This window comes from Biomphalaria glabrata, chromosome 7 (assembly GCF_947242115.1).
Source record: "Biomphalaria glabrata chromosome 7, xgBioGlab47.1, whole genome shotgun sequence".
Classification (NCBI taxonomy): Eukaryota; Metazoa; Mollusca; class Gastropoda; family Planorbidae; genus Biomphalaria; species Biomphalaria glabrata.
In genome coordinates, this window is record NC_074717.1 from 37,982,725 (window position 1) to 38,009,000 (window position 26,276).

Here is a 26,276-nt window from a genome sequence, read left to right on the forward strand (position 1 = left end):
GCCACCAAAGTTGCCTAGGCCCGAGCTCAATTAAAACGTAGTCGCCGCCAAAGTTGCCTAGGCCCGAGCTCAATTAAAACGTAGTCGCCGCCAAAGTTGCCTAGGCCCGAGCTCAATTAAAACGTTGTCGCCATCAAAGTTGCCTAGGCCCGAGCTCAATTGAACGTTGTCACCAAAGTTGCCTATGCCCGAGCTCAATTGAACGTTGTCACCAAAGTTGCCTAGGCCCGAGCTCAATTAAAACGTAGTCGCCGCCAAAGTTGCCTAGGCCCGAGCTCAATTAAAACGTTGTCGCCACCAAAGTTGCACGTGACTTGCCTGTGAGGCTTGACGTTCTATACTTGTATGTTTTCTTAAAATTAATAAGGATTACCTTTCATTGACCTCTGTGGGACCTTACTGGTCATAGGCCCGAGCTCAATTAAACGTTGTCGCCACCAAAGTTGCCTAGGCCCGAGCTCAATTGAACGTTGTCACCAAAGTTGCCTAGGCCCGAGCTCTATTAAAACGTAGTCGCCACCAAAGTTGCCTATGCCCGAGCTCAATTAAAACGTTGTCGCCACAAAAGTTGCCTAGGCCCGAGCTCAATTAAACGTTGTCGCCACCAAAGTTGCCTATGCCCGAGCTCAATTAAAACGTTGTCGCCAAAGTTGCCTAGGCCCGAGCTCAATTAAAACGTTGTCGCCACCAAAGTTGCCTAGGCCCGAGCTCAATTAAACGTTGTCGCCACCAAAGTTGCCTATGCCCGAGCTCAATTAAAACGTTGTCGCCAAAGTTGCCTAGGCCCGAGCTCAATTAAAACGTTGTCGCCACCAAAGTTGCCTTTGACTTTCTCTAAAATCATGAAGAACGTTACTGAAGAGTCCGAGGGGACGAAAACTCACAATCACTAACATATAAGACTTGACCAGTGAGCTTACAGAGGTAGATAAACTATGCATGCATATTATTTTCCTTAGACCATGACGTTGTTTCAACATCTAAGCGTCTGCTTTGAGTATTTGTTTACCAGCGGTGTGTTGGATAAGGAGATCCACGTTAAGCCGCTAAATCCTTACCTCGACAGACCTTAAAACTCACAGAGCGCCCTCCACCTTACCCCCGCTTACCGTGCAACCCTTCGATATCACAAATACTGCAAGTGCCTCGGGGTGGGGGAGGAGCCAAACGTTAAGAATGGGAAGGGAGCAACTCCTCCAGCAGATGCGTAGAATCCACCAAAGTCCCCCCGAAGCGTTTAGATAACTGTTCCAATGAGGTCTGTTACTATTCATCATTACAACGTCTATAAGAGACGCGCGTGCGGGGGGGGGGGGGAGGGGGAAGGGGTCGAAGTGAATGTGACGGGAGGGAAAGGGAGGTGTGACCATTCTTTTAATTATAGCCAAGTGTCGGGATCGAACTCCCGTCCATCGATCGTGAGGCGCTATCTGTTTGTGTAGTCCCCCTGCCGCCGTGTGATCCAATTAACTGGGAGCGATTTTCAATAACAGGGTTTCAAGACGGTGTCCGCTCATGATTGAGCCAAGGGAATTTTATCCTTCCGCGAAGGCTAAGTGCTGTGTACTGACTCTAGTACCGTACAACATAAACAGAACGGGACATCTCATTTTTGGCTTTTCATTTTAAAAACACAAAACGATACTCTTATTTAGCGTCTGTCTGTCTTCCTCACTGTTCTACTTCTTCTCCATGCGTAATTGTTTGGCGTACATGGGAGCTAGTACTCGATTGCTTTTCAACCCTTTTGAAAATGTAATCGATCCACTAACAAGATTTTGAATCAGAAATTGTTAGTATCGATTGCTTTTTGTCATGCAGATAGGAAGTTGGCTGTTTCTTTTCGGGGGGGGGGGGGGGGGGGGGTGAGGGGGCTGAAAACTATTTAATTAATTGTACCCTTCAGTTTAAAAAAAAAAAGAAAGAAGAAAACGAAGGGGAAATAATACTTGCCTGATTGATTGTGAATTTATAAAAGTTATTTCCTCTTGCTCTCATACGTAATAGAGGCGGGGTTGGGCAGGATGTGGGCTAGGTGACGGTAGTGTGAATAGAATGCAGTTATATTTAAAATGTTGGAACTAAAATATAAAACAAACATTTGACACGTAAGGTCCATAATGTCTGAGAAGGGCCATTACAGACTAAATTGTAATAGGAAATTATTTTTTAATGAAAGCATTCATACTAAATAATCTCTTTCTCTCTCTCTCTCTCTCTCTCTCTCTCTCTCTTTTTTTCCTACTATGTTTTTTTCACAAGATATACATAGGTGTGTACAGTGGCGTGCAGGGTACCCGTGGACCCGGGTTTAGGAATTCGAAGTTGGTCCCCCTCTTAAAGTGTGACTGAACCCAAACTGGGCTCCACTGTATCTAATGAGAACAAACCTCTACGCCACACAGTGCACAGGGTACACCTGTACCTCACAGGGTAACAGAGAACAATTACCTCCAGCTTTGGATCTGTCCTGTCTTGTCCTGTCTTGTCCTGTATTGAATTGTGTGTGTTGTCTTCCACTACTTCACCTATACTAATGTGAGTCTAAACCACTGGCGGATCCAGGGGGGGGGGGGACGGACGAATTTTAGTATAGAATTCACACAATTTGTATACAAATGTATTACTTATGTTAATAATATATACTAATTATTTATATTTCAACCTATTTTTTTATTATTTCGCCCCCTCCTCTAGTATGTTGACCGATTTGGTGGGGTCGGGAGGGGGCAATGGTATCAATCCCGCCCCCCCCCATACACTTTCGAGTGGGGAGGGGCGGTCGAATTTATTTGTAGAAATCACAGCTTGCTAACAGAATCAATTAAATATCTATATGATTAAAACTTGTTATTGATATTTTAACCGATCTTTATATTATGTCGTTCCCTGTTTACCGTTTGGGAGTGGGGGGGCGAATACCTCTACTGCCCTTCCCACCTAAACCCTTTGAGTGGGGGGGGGGCGGTCCTACTTTTATGGAGAAATCTAGTTTGTGAACAAAATTAGTTGAATTAATCTATACATTTTATATTATGTCGCTCCCTTTCTGGTATCTTGGTCGATTCGGTGGGGTTGGGGGGAGGGCGATTGCATGTACTGCCCTTCCCACTCTAGCCCTCTGAGTGGGGGGGGGCGGTCCTATTTTTATGGAGAATCATAGTTTGTGAACAAAATTAGTTGAATATCTATATAATATAAACTACGTATTGATATGTGAACCCATTGTATAATATGTCGTACCATACTCTAATCTCAAATTTTATCATTAGTAAATTGAAATGAAAAAGGGTTGCACCAGGTGGGAAGGGCGATATATGCAATTGCATTTCCCCCATCGGACAAAACAATACTTTTTCTTTTAGTATTATAGTTTAGAAATTACAATATGTAAAAAATCTGCCACTAATATAATTTATATATACTATAAATTAAATTCTTATATCGAGTCGCCCTACTTTTTTTTTTATATTCTTTAATGCCAAATGCAATCTTTAGCAGAAATTATTAAAGGAGCGAGGATTAATCGTTTTCATTCTACCGCCCCTCCCATTTCCAGAGTTTATGTAATTTCACATGAATTTATCATAATTATTTTAAGAAAGACTTTGCATTGGAAAAGTTAGAATTCAAACGAAATTTTTCAGTATAAGAATCATGATTGAGGTGAGTTCTAAACCGAAACAAATAAATTTATAGTCGCCTTTTCCCAACCTTTACTCAATCGGATATTTTTCTAGTTAAATAAATTTGGGACTATTACTCACAACTTATACTACAATGTTATTGAATATTATTTATCGAATAATTTTTTTTCGGCGGCGATCCTCAAAGCCAAAATCTAAATATGTGGGGTATCTTATCTTTTCAAGGAACAAATCGGTTTTATTTGCAATGTATTAAGGGCTTATAAATTCATATTAGAATATCTTTCAAGTACAATATTATTCAAAAGGTCCTTTTTTTTAATAGTATGAATAATGAGCTTTAGGTCAGGAGAATGCGTTTCTGCAGTGAAAAATTCCAGAAAACGCTTTTGGCGTCGGGGCTTCGCCCCGAACTCCATTGATGAATAATGAGCTGTAGATGTCAGGAAAATGCGTTTCTGCAGTGAAGAATGCAAGAAAACGTTTTTGTCCTTTCGGGATTCGCCCCGAACTCCATTGATGAATAATGAGCTGTAGATGTCAGGAGAATGCGTTTCTGCAGTAAAGAATACAAGCTGTAGATGTCAGGAGAATGCATTTCTGTAGTGAAGAATAGAAGAAAATGCTTTTGTCGTCGGAGCTTCGCCCCGAACGTCATTAATGAATGATGAGCTGTAGATGTCAAGAGAAAGCGTTTCTGCAGTGAAGAATGCAAGAAAAAGCTTTTGGCGTCGGGGCTTCGCCCCGAACTCCATTGGTGAATAATAAGCTTTAGATGTCAGGAGAATGCGTTTCTGCAGTGTAGAATACAAGAAAACGCTTTTGTCGTCGGGGCTTTGCCCCGAACTTCATTGATGAATAATAAGCTTTAGATGTCAGGAGAATACAAGAAAACGCTTTTGTCGTCGGGGCTTTGCCCCGAACTTCATTGATGAATGATGAGCTGTAGATGTCAAGAGAATGCGTTTCTGCAGTGAAGAATGCAAGAAAACGCTTTTGTAGTCAGGGCTTTGCCCCAAACCCCACTAGGGAACCTTATAGCGTTGCCCCACTTTTTCGCCGAAGGTTGAGAAATGCTGCTTTTTAAAATTCTCATATATATATATATATATATATATATATATATATATATATATATATATATATATATATATATATATATGCGTGTGTGTGTGTGTATGTGTGTTCTGTACACACGTTTATGCATAGGGTTAGGGTTTACTGGGCGTTAGGGTTAGGGTTTGGAAAAAAATCGCCCCCCCCCCACTCCAAAGTTATGGATCCGCTAGTGGTCTAAACACATCCAAGGGACACAACAAGTAACTCTAACATACTTGATAACACTTGTGAACACTTCAACTGATGTTTATTTACAGATTGGGATGATCGTCTTGTCTCTCTATCCGTCGTTTCAATCAGCAGTCTATTCACTGTCCATCTTGCTACAAGCCCTAGCCTTGGTCTTCTCCTATCATGTACCCGTATTCTGTCTACGTCACTACTTTTACCGTCGCTAATAACAATGCACAGTATATATATATTTACAAGACTGTCATAATCTCTAAACTAAGCTAAGTCTCTGCGGATTATTTGAAGGGCCAATGTCATTGGTCAATCATGTAACATTTCGGGACTCAAAGTCACATGCTGAATCTTCAGATATTCTGAATGTGCATTGGTCGCCACCTGAAGTCTTCCCACGACGCTGTTTTACATCAGCTTTGTCTAGTTAGGAGACTGGGTTTTTTAAAGCACCTTTGTAAAGAAATTAATGTTCAACTTACTGAGTACAAAATCGATTGTGGTCACAAGATCAGTGTCCATGTACAAATGTTCGTAACTTCGAATTATTGGAAGACATATTGTCTATATGTGGTTAATTCGTGTATAATCACGTATGTTTTAGAGTTTACATGTGAAGACTTTCTCAGGGGTTGACTACTGCGACTATATATGTTCTTGAATTTACTATTTACTCATACAATTTATTCAAGCATTTTAACTAGTCAAAATTTACTGTGATATTAAAGAAATAAATAACACTAGACAAAAACAAAAGCAATTATACATCATGTAGAACACTTTTACAATGAGTAGACTTAGAAATTGTTATTGTTATTATTATTAATAGTATTGAATAAAAAATCTAACACGCTAGATTGAAATGAAACGCTGTACTGACAATTTAAGAGTTATCTTTCTTTATTACAGGGATTCTCAGCCTGTGGATCGCGACCCCCTTTGGGGGTCAATTGACGATTTGGCAGGGGTCGAAAATATGGATTGTTATTGTCTATACTTCTATTGCTGTGGGGGATTGTAAAAAGGGGTCGCCGAGCTTAAAAGGTTGAGAAACCGCTGCTTTATTAGATTACATGCTACAGTAATAAGATTTACATGGATTTGTTATTTTGCTTGGACACCAGAAATGGAATTTTAGAAAAATGAACATGATTTGATTTAAAATAATGTAATAATGTGATGCATTTCAAACTCTTATAGTCAACACATTTCCTTACATAACTCCTTTTGGGCCCCTTGTGGTCCTGGGCCCGGGCGCTATGAACCTCTTCGCGCCATGGGTGCTACGCCACTGGGTGTGTACATATGAGTGCAAAAAAAAAAAACGAAAACCCTCATCGAAAAAAAAAATCCTGGCTACGCCCATGTTCGAACTAGCATATATGCTTGCCTTCAAATGAAACAAAATATACTGTGTTCTCTTCCTATCCATTAGGGCCGGTCTTAGACATAGGCAAACTAGGCAGCCGCCTAGGTTCTCCGATTGATGGGGGCCCCGAACAGGACCAAGACATTGTGAAACATATCTGAAATAGAGCGGAGCATGAAAGCTCTACGTCTACTTGCTCTAAGTCCCTACTATGACTCAAGGTTTATTGGCAAATGTTTACATCTACTTGTTAGACTTGTTAGCCCATAATTCTTTTCATGAATTGCGTAATTTTTTTGTTTCGGTGTTCTTTTTTTTTTTTTTGTATTTTGCTATTTCATTTGGGGCCACCAAATTCACTTTACCTAGGTTCTCCTATTTCCAAAGACCGGCTCTGTAACCAATATTATAAAGAAGTGGTGCTCAATGCAACCCCAAACATTTTCAGTCTTGGGGCCAGATATATTTCAGACACAAGTGTCACGGGACTCATTCGCGCCAAAAAAAAAATCGTCCAATGGAAACGAGGTTTAATTATGCATTGTGGGCAGAACTTTTGAGGGACTGAATAGCATTCACGAGCCAGACATGACCCACAGGCCGTAGTTTGAGCCACAATGTTACAAAGAAAACAAAATCAAAAATAAATACGTGAATAAATAATTTCAGATAATGAAATCGCTTGCATTAGAACACACAAACACTGCGAAGGTTTCATTAAAACATATGTCGTCTGCTATACAATTGAACTTTATTTTCGCACATTTTTTTTTGTATCCTTCAATCTTCTGAAAGTAGCCTATGAATCTAATTAAAAGCTTTAAAACTAAAATAAAAAAAAAAACTGAGTAATTAAGAACATTTGACCTGGAATGAAAAGATTAATTTTATCTTTTTCGTTGAATTAATTTTATTCACTAAGAAAAAAAAAAAGATTTATGGCTGTAGGCTTTGGGGAATTTTGTCGGGTTGTTTCTTTTCAACAACGGTGGATTTAAAAAAAACAAATTGTGAACTTTTTAAAAAAGTTTTTATTCCTTTACGACTGCTGTAGAGTATTTCAAAAGAAAAGCGTTGTCTTTATATCTGTCACACAGTGTTGTTTTAATAGTGACCAACAGATGTAAGGCAACATGATTGTATGATTGCCAGCCTTTTGTTTGTTGCATTAGTTTATGTTCTCTTATAAATTACAGAGATTCCATCAATGAAGAAGACTACTTCTTCCGTGTCTATGTGTTATTCTACACCTGCATGTGAATTAGAAACTCAAGCTTATTGGTTTTCCAGGTTGATTCATGCAAACTGTAATGGCACAAGAGAAGAATGAGCACTTGTAAGAATTTGTCCTAGCATATGAAATAAGAAATGTGCCTTTGTCTCTGTGCATTTCTGAGTATGTTCTTAGGTTATATTTTATGTGTTTGCATGTTATGACAATAGCATGAGATCCACAGGGCTCGCAAAGACCTTTCTACAAGGAACAGTACCAGGACGAAAACAAGTGATGGAAAGAAAACATCAGAGAATGTACTGGCCTGTTTTTAAAATCGACTATAATCCTGGCAAATGACAGAGAGAGAAGAGATATAGTCAACAGACTATGTGTGGGGCTCCAGCGGTAAAAAAAAAATGCTGAAAGTAAAGTTATAGATTTGTGTTTTATGGCAAAGTGTTTTATATAGATTATTGCTATTGGCTATTTACTTGTAATAAAACAACATTAGTAGAACTAGACATTTCTTGGCTTTATTCAGGGCCGGTCCTACAGATTGCGGGGCCCCATGCGAAACGGATTGCGCGGGGCCTAGTCTGGGTAAGGATAAGTATAAAAAGTGAAAATAGAGGTTTGGTATTAGAAAATAGATTCATCTTAACATCTACGAGCCATCTACAGTAGATGGTAGTTTTCTAACAAAAAGCCGATATACATATAATTCAGATCTGCCTTTTAGATTTACTATCAACTACTCAACTAGCAAAATGTCGCTTTTGATTTTTTAAGAGGTCGAGAAAGACTTAGATCTATATTTTTATGCTAGTGACTATTAAAGTAAATTAGGTATTTAAACTTCTTGTTTTGTTTAAAATTCGCCTAATTATTACACTTTTATTAAATGAAAGTTGACAATGCCGTTGTTGTTGTTTTTTTCATGACGAGTAGAATTGGCATTTTCCGTATTGAAGGACAACCCGAAATGCCAATTTTGTCTGTTTTTAAGGAAATTTGAAAATAGTTTTATTTAATAATTTACACATAGAATTCGTGCGGGGCCTATGAAAGTGCGGGGCCCACTGCGGCCGCATAGGTTGCAGTGGCCTAAGACCGGCCCTGGCTTTATTCAACATGATTCATTTATTTTGTCTTCTGTCCTGTAGGGTCTTAAAATTAAGTGATTTTACTTATGGTGTTACTCTAGTCAAATGTGGCTTTTTTTTAGTTTAGTCTGCTTCTTATGTCTAGTAGTGTGTACATGTAAGTCTGAACTTAACTCTTTCTCATTTTGAAGTTGTCAACATAAAGATCAGTTCTTGTAGTTTTCGTTTATTTTGTTTTTAACCAACAATTTCTAAGTTTAAAGGTCAATCGCATTTCATTAGAAGGCCATCTGACTGAGATATGAATATAATATGACCATGATGTGGCTGTGATATGACTGATGTAATAATGCAATGACTTGATTTGACTTTCATTTGACTGTGATAGTGATACAAGTATGATATGTCTTTAACATGAGTGTGATTTTACTATAAATGACTCTGAGATATCTGTAATATGATTTTAAAATAGCAGTACTATGACTGTTCTATGAAAGGTACAAAACTACTGGGCTGAAGGTTGAACCTTGCCCTATGTTAGTGCAGATCACGTGACCCAAGCTCATTATTGGATTAATTTGCTTTGCACGCCATTTGGTTCTATTAGAGGGAACATTTCTGAACAGAGTCTCCACAAGGAAAGTATTCGATATTAATCACATCTCGGTTTTAATGTTTCGGTTTAAAGATTTTCCTAGCCAGAAAACAGCCACAGTACTCTATGGATACAATGTTCCAATGTCATTTGAAGACATGTAGGAAGGGGGTATCTGGGAGAAAGTTTGTGTAGCACCAGAGGCGTACTGAGTGGGGGCAAGGGGGGGGTGCACGATGCCCAGGGCAGAAAGTAGAACTATTATAGATATTTTAGTTAGGTAATACATTTTAACGTTATTTATATCATTATTATTAAGTACCTTTTATTTATAAGCCTTAATTTTCTATGTGATGTTCATGGAAAATGCGGAGGGGGGGGGCAATAAAGTTTTTTGCCCCGGGCGCACGTTTTGCTCACTACGCCACTGTGTAGCACATGTGTGTACCACCGTATCTGCTACGTACTAAATTACGATTCCTCACAAACATTTGCCACCTTATTACGTTAGTATTACATGGTGTCAGAAGTGCGGCATTACGCCGGCATTTAGGCATCTTAGGCAACTCAGCTTGATTTGAATTTTTTTAAATAACACGCCCTAGTGTATATATTGGTACTAAAAACATATATGTACTCAAACAACCTCATTTTGTTTTTTACTTTTCAATAAATAAATGGGTCAAGTATATAGATCTATCCCTGCGTGTGTGCAGTAATGCGAATGTACGTGTGTGTGTTTTAATCAGGTTTATCATCGACCAGATTGATAGCGAATTTCTTTCCTAGCCGCTGATCCCAAAATGAAAACGCTCGTAAAAAGAGCACCTAGCCAGTTACCTCCATCTGCTGCCATTATTTGGAAGGCGCCAGTTTACTCTTTCTGGCCCAATCAAGGGTCATAACAACGCGCACGGGCAATAACTTATACGATTATATACCTCAGCTTTAAATACAAAGAATTTTATTGTATTTGGAAACGTTTGAGTGAGATCATTGCCAACTCGTCGTCTGAAGTGGCACTTTGCACTTTTCTGTGGGAACTCATTACAAATCCACACCAATTTTACATGCTCTAAGAGGCTGAGGCTGACTGAGGCTAAGAATTCAAATTATGATGTAGCTCAAGCGTAATAAAAGAACTATTAACTCTGATAAATTTGTAAGCTAACATGAGTTACTATACAATTGTTGCTAACTAGTTACATAAGCTTTTTTCCCGATTCTTAACAAAAAGTACAAATTGTGACGATTGACAGAATGTCCGAAATGATGGGGATTCTGTTAATTTTTGACTGCATTCTTTAATGATGTCTTGTTCGAGCTCGTCTGCAAGAACCGGAAGTAGAAGTCAGCATTCTTTTCAGACCCGATGATCTCGTGACTGACATCTCGAGATCTCGTTATTCATGATTGTTTTATCAGATTTCACTCACGAGGAATTCAAAATAATACAAATTAAACATTTTTTTGTATAAAGGAATAAATGTCACAAGAATCTCGAGAAAATAAAGTGAATGTTGGTGTCTGGGAAAAAGCAAATTTGTTAACAATTTCATTTGCAGATCAAATGGCAAATAGATTTTAGACATTAAAACCAAATCGAAAAAAGGTTATAGATAGATAGATAGATAGATAGATAGATAGATAGATAGATAGATAGATAGATAGATAGATAGATAGATAGATAGGTAGGTAGCTGGATAGAAAGATGATTTATTTTAAAAAATGTATATATATATATATATATATATATATATATATAGAGAGAGAGAGAGAGAGAGAGACACACACACAGACAGACAGACGAAAGACACACACAGATAGAGACACAGAGATGCAGAAAGACACAGACAGACAAAGAGAGAGACAGAGACATGGAAACACACACAGAGACAGACACAGAGAGAAACACAGACAGAGACAGACTCAGAGAGTATCTTAGACAGAGACAGACACAGAGAGAAACACAGACAGACACAGAGAGAAACACAGACAGAGACAGACTCAGAGAGTATCACAGACAGAGACAGACTCAGAGAGAAACACAGACAGAGACAGACTCAGAGAGTATCAAAGACAGAGACAGACACAGAGAGAAACACAGACAGAGACAGACTCAGAGAGAAACACAGACAGAGACAGACTCAGAGAGAAACACAGACAGAGACAGACTCAGAGAGTATCACAGACAGAGACAGACACAGAGAGAAACACAGACAGAGACAGACTCAGAGAGTATCACAGACAGAGAGAAACACAGACAGAGACAGACTCAGAGAGTATCACAGACAGAGACAGACACAGAGAGAAACACAGACAGAGACAGACTCAGAGAGTATCACAGACAGAGAGAAACACAGACAGAGAATAACTCAGAGAGTATCACAGACAGAGACAGACTCAAAGAGTATCACAGACAGAGACAGAGAGTAACACAGACAGAGACAGAGAGTAACATAGACAGAGAGTAACACAGACAAACACAGAGAGTAACACAGACAGAGACAGAGAGTAACACAAACAAACACAGAGAGTAACACAGACAGAGACAGAGAGTATCACAGACAGAGACAGACACAGAGAGAAACAAAGACAGAGACAGAGAGTAACACAGACAGAGAGTAACACAGACAGAGACGGAGAGTAACACAGACAGAGACAGAGAGTAACACAGACAGAGACAGAGAGTAACACAGACAGAGACGAAGAGTAACACAGACAGAGACAGAGAGTAACACAGACAGAGACAGAGAGTAACACAGACAGACACAGAGAGTAACACAGACAGACACAGAGAGTAACACAGACAGAGACAGAGAGTAACACAGACAGAGACAGAGAGTAACACAGACAGAGACAGAGAGTAACACAGACAGACACAGAGAGTAACACAGACAGACACAGAGAGTAACACAGACAGACAGAGAGAGTAACACAGACAGACACAGAGAGTAACACAGACAGACACAGAGAGTAACACAGACAGAGACAGAGACAGAGTAACACAGACAGAGACAGAGAGTAACACAGACAGACACAGAGAGTAACACAGACAGAGACAGAGACAGAGAGTAACACAGACAGAGACAGAGACAGAGAGTAACACAGACAGACACAGAGAGTAACACAGACAGGCACTGAGAGTAACACAGACAGAGACAGAGAGTAACACAGACAGAGACAGAGACAGAGAGTAACACAGACAGAGACAGACAGAGAGTAACACAGACAGAGACAGAGAGTAACACAGACAGAGACAGAGACAGAGAGTAACACAGACAGACACAGAGAGTAACACAGACAGGCACTGAGAGTAACACAGACAGAGACAGAGAGTAACAGAGACAGAGACAGAGAGAAACACAGACAGAGTCAGACTCAGAGAGTATCACAGACAGAGAGAAACACAGACAGAGACAGACTCAGAGAGTATCACAGACAGAAACAGACTCAAAGAGTATCACAGACAGAGACAGAGAGTAACACAAACAGAGACAGAGAGTAACATAGACAGAGAGTAACACAGACAAACACAGAGAGTAACACAGACAGAGACAGAGAGTATCACAGACAGAGACAGACACAGAGAGAAACACAGACAGAGACAGAGAGTAACACAGACAGAGAGTAACACAGACAGAGACGGAGAGTAACACAGACAGAGACAGAGAGTAACACAGACAGAGACAGAGAGTAACACAGACAGAGACGGAGAGTAACACAGAAAGAGACAGAGAGTAACACAGACAGAGACAGAGAGTAACACAGACAGAGACAGAGAGTAAAACAGACAGACACAGAGAGTAACACAGACAGACACAGAGAGTAACACAGACAGACACAGAGAGTAACACAGACAGACACAGAGAGTAACACAGACAAAGACAGAGACAGAGAGTAACACAGACAGAGACAGAGAGTAACACAGACAGACACAGAGAGTAACACAGACAGAGACAGAGAGTAACACAGACAGAGACAGAGAGTAACACAGACAGAGACAGAGAGTAACACAGACAGACACAGAGAGTAACACAGACAGACACAGAGAGTAACACAGACAGACCAGAGAGTAACACAGACACAGAGAGTAACACAGACAGAGACAGAGACAGAGTAACACAGACAGAGACAGAGAGTAACACAGACAGACACAGAGAGTAACACAGACAGAGACAGAGACAGAGAGTAACACAGACAGAGACAGAGACAGAGAGTAACACAGACAGACACAGAGAGTAACACAGACAGGCACTGAGAGTAACACAGACAGAGACAGAGAGTAACACAGACAGAGACAGAGACAGAGAGTAACACAGACAGAGACAGACAGAGAGTAACACAGACAGAGACAGAGACAGAGAGTAACACAGACAGAGATAAACACAGAGAGTAACACAGACAGAGACAGACACAGAGAGTAACACAGACAGAAATACGAAAAGTACAGATTGAGAAAGAGAGAGAAAGATTGCAAGAACTAAAGCCAGTAAAGTTACATCCTGTAGCCAATGTATATTCAAAAAAAAAAAAAAAGAAACTACTATTCAATGGTTAGACTGTTAGGAGATAGAACTGTTACCATGGAGATACATCATCTTTCAGTATCGGACGGATGACAACGAGTTTTTTTTTCTCCCTAAATTAACGGGAAATCCCACAACCTTTTCTTTGCTTGCCTTCTCTGTTTGACATCTTCAAATTATTTCGAATAAAACGTGGAGACGACTCGGATGAAATGTATTTTAACCATGTCGCAACATTTGATCGACTTGTGCAGGGATGACCAAACTACGGCCCGCGGGCCACATCCGGCCACTGACTCGGTCCCTCGAATTTGACGTGCAGAGTGCAAAAAGAATCCTAAAAGATTCGGTTCCATCAGAGTCAACGCTTTGTTTTGTCTCGCACACATGCCATTCATTTATTGGAGACATTCACGGTAAACAAAGCAAGGTCAAGGTCGCGAACTTGAACTTCCAAATTCATACCATAAATAAAAATCATAACCGAAGGACATTAACAAAAATTTGAATTATGCAGCGCTAAAATGTTCGTAAAAATTATGATGTAACTTTTTTAAAAACCTATCTTATCAACACTTCCTGTCATTTGTACACCGGATACACCAAAAAAGCTTGCTATTTATAGATTTACTGCAATGTAGGTCAATCTCTAATAAAGCTCGCAGACCCAAAATGGTTTGGCAGCACTGGAGTTGACTGGACTGGGATATAATTTCAATAAATCAAATAAGAACATAAAACTAAAATGTTATTTAACCTTGGTTAGGCCAATAATAGAATATGCATCCTCTGTTTGGGACCCCTCAACACAAGAAAACATTAAGAAACTGGAACAGACACAAAATAAAGCAGTGAGATTCATAACAAACGAATATTCACATTTGACTAGAGTAACACCTTTAGTAAAATCACTAAATTTAGAAAGCCTTCAGGACAGAAGACTCAAAAGTAAAGTAGCAATTATACATAAAACACTGAACCATAATCTTCAAATACAAAAACAAAATTTAATTAAATACACTGAAAGACACAAAGATAAAGGCACATTCCTCGTCCCATATGCTAGGACAAATTTGTACAAATACTCCTTCTTCCCTAGTGCTATTAGAGCTCTTTAAAGTCTACGTCTGGATTTAAAACCTTTACAAGAAAATGTCGCGTTCCTCCAAAAAGCAAATTCGAAGAGCATCGAGAAATGCACATTTTTGTCCACAGCAGCGCCGATTCAACACCTACACCATATGACCAAATGCCGAAGGCGATCTTTCTCCATGAGCGCAACAGTTGAATACGTCACAGAGTTGCTCCATGGAAGCGGTTTGAAGACAAACGACGGCTTACTCTTAAAGAGATGTGTACATCAGACAGCAAAGGATTTCCGAAGAGGACATCGAGAACAAAAAACTTACAAAGACCGCAGCGCATTACTTTGGTACCGCAGCGCATTACTTTGATACCGCAGCGCATTACTTTGATAACGAAGCGCATCACTTTGATACCGCAGCGCATTACTTTGATAACGAAGCGCATCACTTTGATACCGCAGCGCATCACTTTGATACCGCAGCGCATCACTTTGATACCGCAGCGCATCACTTTGATACCGCAGCGCATCACTTTGATACCGCAGCGCATTACTTTGATACCGCAGCGCATTACTTTGATACCGCAGCGCATTACTTTGATACCGCAGCGCATCACTTTGATACCGCAGCGCATCACTTTGATACCGCAGCGCATTACTTTGATAACGCAGCGCATCACTTTGATACCGCAGCGCATCACTTTGATACGGACAAAAACAAAAAAAAACAGATGACGTTGAAAAATGCTAAGACAAAAAGAAAATTAGTGTTAAGTATTTTTTTTTAAGATTTCAACTTGTTTCACAATTGTGTCTTTTAAACGAATGTTACAATATGTGATTACATCTAAAACATTCAAATCATCAATAGAAATTTTAGTCTAAACTTCCAATTGCACGTACTCTTGTCTCTGTTGATATGGATGTATAAATGTATGTATGTGTATATATATACATTTATATCTACGTCCGAACACAAAAGGATAGGATCCGCCCTTGTTTAGAACAACAGTAGCAGTGCCAACATAACCTAGACAAATAATGACATTCTAATAGCAAGGAGTTAAAATGCAAGGGAGATAGACGCTTCTTATCTCGTTACTCTGCTGCTCGATTTTAAAGATGATATAAAAATTACATCCAATATAAATTTCATTCAAAAAAAGATTATAAAAAAGAGTTTGTGTCATCACAACAAACTCAGAGGCGGCCCCCACCACCACTAATGATCTGCTAATGTACAACGAATATTCAAGAAACGGACTTTTTTTATTGTCTGAAGTAATATAATTTAAAAGAATCATTTAATTTTTGTTTTTAATGGAAAACAAACAGAACAATAAATGAGAAGAGCAAGAACTATTTGACCTAGTTTTACACTTAAAGACTTACAATTATTGATGATAAGATTTCTGACTTATATTTATTTCATTATATTATTTATTTTGGCCCAAAAGGAGAAATTAGCTTTTCAATAGCTTTTATATTTCGATCTAAATGTGACCGACAGACAAACGACACAAAACTAATAGCGATTTTTCATCTTATGGGGGCCGCTAAATGAAATGACAGATTATTAGAAACTTTTTGGGGACTAGCATAGCCCGCCGTGTACACGGAAGGCACGCCACTGCGTGAAGCACTGTGTAATTAATTTTAGACCTAAAAAAAATGAATATCTCTGCTCCTATTGGCATCTTCCTAAAATGATATATTTGGTGTGTTTGAATTTTTTTTTTTTCAATTTTGTACAGTGCAGCATTGATGCTTCTAGTAATTTGTTGGATTTATTTTTATGGTCCAGTGGGAGGAGGGAGGAGGGTGTATCTGGGAGAAAGTTTCAGTGCTGCCTTTACAAAAGTTGTTTTTTTTTATTTCTACTCAAGTCGGGACTTGAACTCATGCCCCTCTTGATAATGGACCTCATTCACCAATCGTAAACAAACAACATTTAGTCACGTGATCTTATTGATAAAGCAACGAAAAAAAACTGTCACGTGACAACCATCATGAATTAAACATGAGATCGTAAATTATATAGAAGAGATAGAGCACCACGTGGCTAAATGTTGTTTGTTTACGATTGGCGAATGAGGTCTATTAGCCTGTTATAAAAACTTACCTCCCCTGAAGTTTTTTATTTTAAAAAAAAGTGGAGTATTTTGTGAAAAAAAAACTGCCAGCATATTTAATTTTAAAGATTAAACGGTTTGCTTTCAAAAAACAAAAAAAAGCAATCGTTGCACTAGAACACTGAAGGATCTTAAATATCGAGATATCGGGTTTTCAATACATTTTCAAGTTTCTGTAATCTAAATGGGACGGACTGACGGACAGACAGACCACACAAAACTAGCAGCGGCTTTTCCCCTTTCTTGGACTGCTAAAAATAGAAGATGATACAACAGCAAAGTATTGTATTTATGTATCAGTCATTGCTACTTTGTTGTTATAGCTATCTTTCGTTTATTTTATTTTGTAATATCTCTATTCTATCATTAATTTTCTCATCTCTAACTAATAGAAAGAAAAATCCCATAATTCATATCTTATTGAGCAGCAGACGCTGAGTGCTTAAGGGTTAATAGATATGTTGCCATGGAGACCATTTCCGTTTCTCGCATTGGGAAGATTTGCCTAAATACGGCTGACGTCATGTTGGCAAATTAACACCAGAATATATAAATAGACTCCAATCTTTGCATCGAAGAAAGAATTTTTGTTCTGAAAGTCTATGATAAGATCTGGACTTTAAATTTAGACTGAAAGGCAGCCTTTAATTATAGAAAGTTATTGTGTGAGTGTCTTTTTACATAGTTACATCTACTCACTTTGATTGTCTGTCTGCCTGTCTGGTAAAAAGTGTGAACACTTTATTTCTCCCACACCCATTCTCGGATCAATTTAAAACTTTGCACAATTATTCATTGTTGAGGACTACATAAATTGGCAAAAAGGAAATAGTCAATAAATCAGTTAATTACTGGTAACTCATTAATTTGTTTGATACCGACAAGGGAAATCATTTCTTCAGTATTCATAGCTTAATATTTGGGGGGTTAGCACCCTTACAAAATTGTACGCATCTAAAGGGGGACGGTGTCTAAGTAATAAACCCCTTGGCTTCCGAACCGATTAGTCCCGGGTTCGAATCTCTGTGAAACTGGGAATCTTAATTTCGGGATTTTAAGCGCGCCCCTGAGTCTACACAACTCTAATGTGACATTAGTTGGGGAAAGTAAAGTCGGTTGATCGTTGTGCTGGCCACATGACATCTTCGTTAACCGCTGGCCACAGAAACATATGATATTTACATCATCTGCCCTATAGATCACAAGGTCTGAAAGGGATTCTTTACTTTTACTCTAGCCTCTTAGTGTCTAGGGCTGGTACCCGTGTCATGCTTGTATTTACAAGGCCGTCCCAACATTTTAGTATATGGAATTTTTGTAAATACCTCTCTTGCGAATAAAATACAATCTGTAGACCAATGATTAACCATTCGTTTAAGATAGTAGGTCTGCGCTCTATTTGGGCACGATCCCGAATCCGAATTTAAAATTTAAATTTAAGTGAGAAGTGCGGCAAAGAAAAAAGTTAAAACCGGAACTGAAAATCAATAGATCGATAGCATTAATCAAAGGAGTTAAAAACGACTCACGTGCGTGTAAAGTTCCTACAAGAGAATATCGAGCGTTCATAAAAACATGGCATATTTTAAAATACAACATTTAAAACAAAACAACGCTTTTTCATTGAATTTGTTGTGGGCAGCGAGGTCGATAAGGAGTCAGGTTTAAAAGTGGACAGCGCGCAGTGTTTTGACACGGCCCTGTTAAAAGCCTTTGTGTTGAAGATTATTGCTATTGTCATATTTATCTTTTGTCTTGGGGAATAGAATTTCCCTGTTGTGACGTCACCCACTCACCGGAAAGAACTAACGGAGTGCACTAACATAGCCTATATTTTTTTTCTCTCTTTCGCTTGGGTCTCTTTATAACGAATCAGTTGAAATAAACGAAGTAATATTGAATTTTAATAATGGTTTGAATGAACCGAAAATTTACGCTAGGATTAAATATCAAACATAATTGATTGTTACGATACCTCTATTCTAGTTTAAACTTCATGGAACCTTCAGGAACCAGCCCTTAACCAGTTTGGACGCTAATATCAAAAATGGTTCTAATGATTTTCCTACCAACTTAAAGGTTGATGTATATCGCTGAGAAAAGAATTACTAACTCGTTGGTCATATGGGGGAAAACTCTAGTCTGACCGTTATAATTTTTTTAAAGTAAAAAATTAATAAATGTATATATGGCTTGACTACATGGTTTGACATAGAATAACTTTGATCTAGATCGGCTACTCTGGTCACTTTGTAATGACTACTCTGGTCACTTTGAAACGACTACACTAACCACTTGGTTACGGTTCTTTCTCTTCCTTATCTGACCAAGAAAAGTGTCCCTATGGATCTGTTAAAGAACAAGAAGCCAGCCTATTCATGAAACTACGGGTGATTTTCTCAGTAACGTAAAAATCTCTTTCCTTGATACTTTGTATCGCCTACTGTGACTATTGTCTCATCAAATGTAACATCTGAGTTTATTTAGATTGTTTAACGATCTGTTGTTCGGGTTCCAATGACATCCATCAGAAAACGTTATGTATTTTTGATGTCTCATAAGCTTCTTTGTGTTCTTTCAAGTTTGGGTTATTTATGTTTATTTTACTTCCTTTTTTTTATGGTCGTTTTGTTGTTATAGAGTTTCTTTTTGTTCTGGGATTTTTGTTCTGGGATTGAATATAAATTCGAGTTGATTGTTTCAACTCAGATTCCAGAAGAAAAACTCAAATGTTTTCTACTTGCTGACAAATAAATTAGTTTTTTTCTTGTGATCATTTTCTTTAGTTTTCATTTTTCTACGAGTTATCAGAGAGAAAGTTATGAAATCAATTAAAAACGTAAAATCTTTATACGAAAATAAGCTCATCAAAAAAAAAAATTTTGGCTTTAGATTTTAAAAAAAAAAAAATATATATATATATATATATATATATATATATAAATATATTCAAATGAATTAACAGAGTTCTGTAATAGAAACTTTCTGCTTCTTATTTTCATTGCTTAATTTTTCTTCATTATGGATTAATACTTGCATGGCTATATAAACTAGTAAATATGTTTACTATTAAGCAACATTAATTTTGTATTAATATATTACCAATTTCAGACTCCTCACACACCTACATTTTAAAAATTCATTCAACAATATAGCACTTTAACAATAGGCAAAGTTTTAACTGGGAGCTGAACGTGACAACAGACAACGTTTTAACTGGGAGCTGAACGTGACAAAACAAAGTTTTAACTGGGAGTTGAACGTGACAACAGACAAAGTTTTAACTGGGAGCTGAACGTGACAACAGTGTTTTTGCTGGGAGCTGAACATGACAACAGACAACGTTTTAACTGGGAGCTGAAGGTGACAACAGGCTGTGTTTTAGATGGGAGCTGAACGTGACAACAGACAGTGTTTTAGCTGGGAGCTGAACGTGACAACATACAATGTTTTAGCCGAGAGCTGAACGTGGCAACAGACAGTGTTTTAACTCGCAACCATCGAGGGACGAAGTTGCATATCTTTATAAAAATCACATGATTTAAAAGATTTGGTTTATAAACATATTAGCTATTTATTTTCTAGTTTAGTATAGCGCATCTGCCACGCCAATAGCATGCTCCCACATGGTCTGTCGTGCCAATAGCATGCTCCCACATGGTCTGTCGTGCCAATAGCATGCTCCCACATGGTCTGTCGTGCCAATAGCATGCTCCCACATGGTCTGTCGTGCCAATAGCATGCTCCCACATGGTCTACTCCTTTTGGGCAGGAGGAGGGAAAATTATTTTGTTCTAGTTTTCGAATGGGACAATGTGTTATTATGCTCCAATTTTTGACATTTTTGAATTCAATGTGAGTGTAGTGGATTTTGCTGAAATTGTATCTTTCAATACAAGAAAATAATATTCACTAAAACTAAAGAAAGAATTTATCTTCTTAAACTTTAATCATGTTAATACTTCTCTTGTTTAAGTTTAGGTCTAATTTGGAATATAATTATAGACTTTCAATATTTTTGCTGTTGTTATTATAAACTAATTACAATCCTGTTCTTAACAAACGGGTCTCTGAAAAAAAAACATGTTTGTGAACATGTCTCCAATAGATATGAAATTTTTTCACCATGCCAGTATGAGGTATGAGGATTATTAACTGGCACGTTACGACTTAAAAATCAAACAAAATAAAGTTTCACTGACATGATCTTTCCTAGCAGGTGATGAGAGTCTGGTAGTTACCGTTTTAATCAGATTATGGTGCACTGCACAAAGGCTAGTACAGGAGTCGAATGCTCGGAGTCACTGGCAGGTAGTGGGGGCAGGATACGTTGGTTTTTTTTACAATACAAATATTACTGACTAGTAAAAGCAGCATTCCTTAGTCACGCCTAGTGCTATTAGAGCATGGAATGGGTTGCCTGAGCTAGCCAGGAAAACCAGTGACTTGGCAGAATTTAAGTCATTGGTTAATATGCATGACTGAATGCATGACGCGTAGGACGTAATCATCTTCTTTTTTTTTTTTTGAAGTAACTTCTGTATTATATAAGATAAGATAAGATTCGAATGAGCTGACAACCAAGTAATACATAACAAATACGTTTTAAAAAAACAAAGCTCATATTAAGTGTAATTGTATCAATTATTTGGATAAGTCAAGTATTATCAAGTGACATTGATCTAGAAATAATAAATCTGTGCGATTAGAAATATTTTACCTATTGTTTTTGTTTAGCTTTTAGCTTTCTCAATGCGCTATAATCCTATCACTTGTCTGGACCAGTTCGGAAGGGGGAGGGGGGCTAGAAGTGGGTATCTTGGTGAATGGTTACATGATCGTTTTTTAAATGCATAAAAAAAATATTCACTCAGGGTTCAAGAGTTCTCAAGTGGATTATTTCAACTTATACCACCACATCTGACAAGTACGATTTCTTTCCCCTGTACAATATACCGAACAAAATAATTAATTACCAATAGTTACCAATAGTTAATTAACTTATTGGTTAATTTTTTTATGATTGTCAGGTAAAAGAAGTAAATGTGCACAACTTCAGCTTAAACCGAGATTGGGTGTGGGAGAAATCACGTGTACAAACTTTGTACCAGAAAGATAGACAGAGTGAGTTGATAGAAGATTCGTACAAAAACAAAGGAACGTGGACATACAAAATATAGAGCTGACCTACACAGAATTGATTTTAATCTAATTCGATAATTATATTTTAGACATTCATTGATGCGTTTATAAGTCTATATTTTAACCCTTCAATGCTGTGTTTATAAGTCTATATTTTAACCCTTCAATGCTGTGTTTATAAGTCTATATTTTAACCCTTCAATGCTGTGTTTATAAGTCTATATTTTAACCCTTCAATGCTGTGTTTATAAGTCTATATTTTAACCCTTCAATGCTGTGTTTATAAGTCTATATTTTAACCCTTCAATGCTGTGTTTATAAGTCTATATGTTAACCCTTCAATGCTGTGTTTATAAGTCTATATTTTAACCCTTCAATGCTGTGTTTATAAGTCTATATTTTAACCCTTCAATGCTGTGTTTATAAGTCTATATTTTAACCCTTCAATGCTGTGTTTATAAGTCTATATGTTAACCCTTCAATGCTGTGTTTATAAGTCTATATTTTAACCCTTCAATGCTGTGTTTATAAGTCTATATGTTAACCCTTCAATGCTGTGTTTATAAGTCTATATGTTAACCCTTCAATGCTGTGTTTATAAGTCTATATTTTAACCCTTCAATGCTGTGTTTATAAGTCTATATTTTAACCCTTCAATGCTGTGTTTATAAGTCTATATTTTAACCCTTCAATGCTGCGCTTATAAGTTTAATGTTAATGTAAAATTTCAACTTTGAATGTACATCCAAAAGATTCGAAGTTTATTGATCCGGCCACAAAATAATAAATGCATGTGCACATATTAAATCTAGTGAAGAATTAATCTGTCCCAATGTTAAGCACGAGCTTAAGGCATCACGCGGTAAAAGGGCATTGCAAAAAGCTAGGAGAACAAAAAAATGACAAAGAAAAAAAAATGGCGCGAGTCGATCGTGGCAGAAACAAATTTTGGATGATTTAATATAAACGAAACATGTCAAATACAAAAAAAAAACTTTTTTATACAACTAACCAACCTTTGTAAAACGACTATTTTGCTCTTAATAATTAATGAATGATAGATTTTTAAAAAAAGGAATACATTTTAGCGTACCCCTATTTCCCCCCCGGAACAAAAAAAAATCCTGGTTATGTGAATGTATAAATAGACAAGAGTTTATAAAATTCTAATGCTATGCTTTCTAGATCCGGACTTAAAAGACGGTGTGTACAATGTTCCTGAACATCTATTTCAGTGTTTCTCAAAGTGGGGTACGCGTACCCCCATGGGTAAGGGAAGACTTTGGAGGGGACACCTCATTAACTATGCTAATTTTTTTTTAAATACCCAATTTATTATGTTCTGTGAATGAATTAAAATAAGGGTGGAGGGGCGAGCGATTCTCAGCTTTAGAAAAATTCTACAAACGTCAAAAGTTTGGGAAACACTGGTCTATTTAATTGTTTCTATCTTAAATGAAGACTGCGGGAATACCCGCTTTGTCTGTTCAAGATAAAGATTGTGTTAACCAAATTTAATTTTTGACGATAATATTTTGAAAAATATTTAGCTCTCAAATTAGAGCTTTGCCAATGTGACCAATTAGCTGGTAATTCTTTTCCCAAAAATATACATCAATTGTCAAATTTCTAGGAAAATCGTTAGAGCCGTTTTAGAGAATATAGAAATGAAAATGAATTGTAATAAATTATTCATTAAACAGATAATAAATAGAAGCCTGTGTCCTACTTCTTCAAGTAAACATTAAATGTATGTATTTCTTGCCTTCTCATAAATTGTATATTCATTTATATTGCCTGGTTTTCGGTGAGAGAAGTCGAACTATCACCAATGGGTACCTGATTCTATGTGCTATCATTTTGTTTCCGAAATTCTCTAAGACTTCACGCTGGCGTTACTTCGACAAAAAAATATAATAAAAGTATGTAAAATGTTTTAACCTTCTGTCATTTAGTGCCCCTCGCTGGTGTACAGTGTATGTTAATTGACGCTGAGCTTATCTTTTATGTCAGTATGTGTATACTCTTGTAAGAAACCCAATATCGAACGGTCGAAGAGGAATTCTGTTGGATTAACTATAAAAATTCTTCTTTAATTAACAACACTATTTAACAAATAGAAAAACATTAGATTTTAAAAGCTCTATAATTTATATCATAGACTTGTATCTTGTTGACTATACTGTTACTTTAGTGTATATTATCTATGGCTGTACTTTACAAAGGATCGACCACATTAGCATAAGAAATTGGAAGAAGAAAAACTGAAACTTATTTAGTTAAAAATAAAGATTAATTTATCCCCCCCTAGAAAAGAAACAATTAAATATTTACTAACCATTTAACACCGTTAATGACCATACGGCTTATTTTTTAACTAAATCATTAATAAGAGAAAATAAAATATGTATTAACCTTGTTATGGTCAAGTAGTAATCCCAGTCAGTCCATGAATGAAATCACATCACAATTTTAATAACTGTCCACGACAGTCGTGCAACAACAACAAACAAACAGTGCCAATTTGTCAATTTTACTGATTGTATGAATACATATGTAGACAAGGGGAGAGAATCCACACAAACAAATCCATAGCGAGTGACAAACTGATTTTCGCATTGAATTCCGATGCTATCCCAACATGCACATTCATGGTGCCTATTTCTGGTTGACGAATTTCTCCTCCGATTGACACTGGCTGCTGAGACCAGTGAGTTGGTTCACTTCTCCTCTCTCTCTCTTTCTCTCCTATTTCCTTGTCCTCTCCCTTTCTCTCCCTACCTCTCTCTATCTTTCCCTCATTGATACCCGTCTCTCTCGGCAGACAACAACTCACGCGCTGCCCCCCCCCCCCAACACTTTTTTTTCCCCCAAAAAAAACGGATCTCAAACGGGAATTTTGTTTTTATTTTGTAAGGAATTAGAAACACTTGTAGACTAAAACTCAGTGCAACTATTTTAAACACAGTGCACAATTAACAAAGAAATATTTTAAGCACAGTGCACGATTAACAAAGAAATGTTTTAAATACACGAAATACATTTTAAGTCGTTCCCAAGACAGTCAATGTCTCTGACTCAAGAAATCTAAGCTAACAGAAAATCTTAAAGAACATTGGAAAACCTTGGTTTTACACAGGAATAGATGAAAAGGACAATATCTATACAAAGAATTATAAATCATTGGATGTTCATAACATATTTGAAAGGTAAAACTAACAATTTATTACATCAAGTAGGTCTAATTTTTTTTTTAATGCGTATATTTACATTTTGAGTATTCTCTAAACACTTGTTGATCAGTAAACATGAAAAGGGCCAAGTCTGTGTGTAGTCGCTCAATGAACTATTTATGTTGTGTCTGTTCTATTTATGTGAATGTTTCTGTTGTGTTGTTTTTATATGAGAAAAGAGTCCTTGTAATCACAGCAAATATCCATAAGGATCAATGAAGCGGTCTAAGTTTTAGTCTTAGTCTTAGTTCTACAGAAGAAAAAAAGTCTATTTTATGAAAATTTTATTTTTGTAAGAATAAAACACAAACAAACAGAAAAATGTTATATTGTGTAGGAAATGTCGAACTAAAATCAGTGTCACGTGATTAGGAAACTAAAACTTGTTGGTTTTTTTTTTTACTTTTTAACAAGATCAATACAGAATATATGTGATAATAATTTTATTTTAAACTCGTGTTTGGCTTATAGGTTAAATATCAGCAATATGTTCGTTAAAGGAGTCTAGAATAAACAAAACTGATTAGTCAGTTTAATATGGATAACTTGTAGACTGGACAGTTGAACTAAGTTAACTTGTAGACTGGACAGTTGAACTAAGTTAACTTATAGACTGGACAGTTGAACTAAGTTAACTTGTAGACTGGACAGTTGAACTAAGTTATGAAAACTGGACAGTTAAACTACGTTAACTTGTAGACTGGACAGTTGAACTAAGTTAACTTATAGACTGGACAGTTGAACAAAGTTAACTTATAGACTGGACAGTTGAACTAAGTTAACTTGTAGACTGGACAGTTGAACTAAGTTATGAAAACTGGACAGTTAAACTAAGTTAACTTGTAGACTGGACAGTTGAACTAAGTTAACTTATAGACTGGACAGTTGAACTAAGTTAACTTGTAGACTGGACAGTTGAACTAA

General features: G+C 37.2%; 1 protein-coding gene across 1 annotated transcript in view; it reads right to left on the reverse strand.

Moving 5' to 3' along the window:
* The window catches only part of LOC106052307 (probable G-protein coupled receptor 158), a 347,724-nt gene extending 322,922 nt beyond the window's left edge, over window positions 1–24,802 (reverse strand). Inside the window, exon 1 of the mRNA XM_056036255.1 lies at window positions 24,535–24,802. The gene's annotated coding sequence lies outside the window, so the exon portion shown is untranslated. The remainder of the gene's footprint in view (window positions 1–24,534) is intronic.
* Between the last annotated feature and the right edge of the window lie 1,474 nt (window positions 24,803–26,276).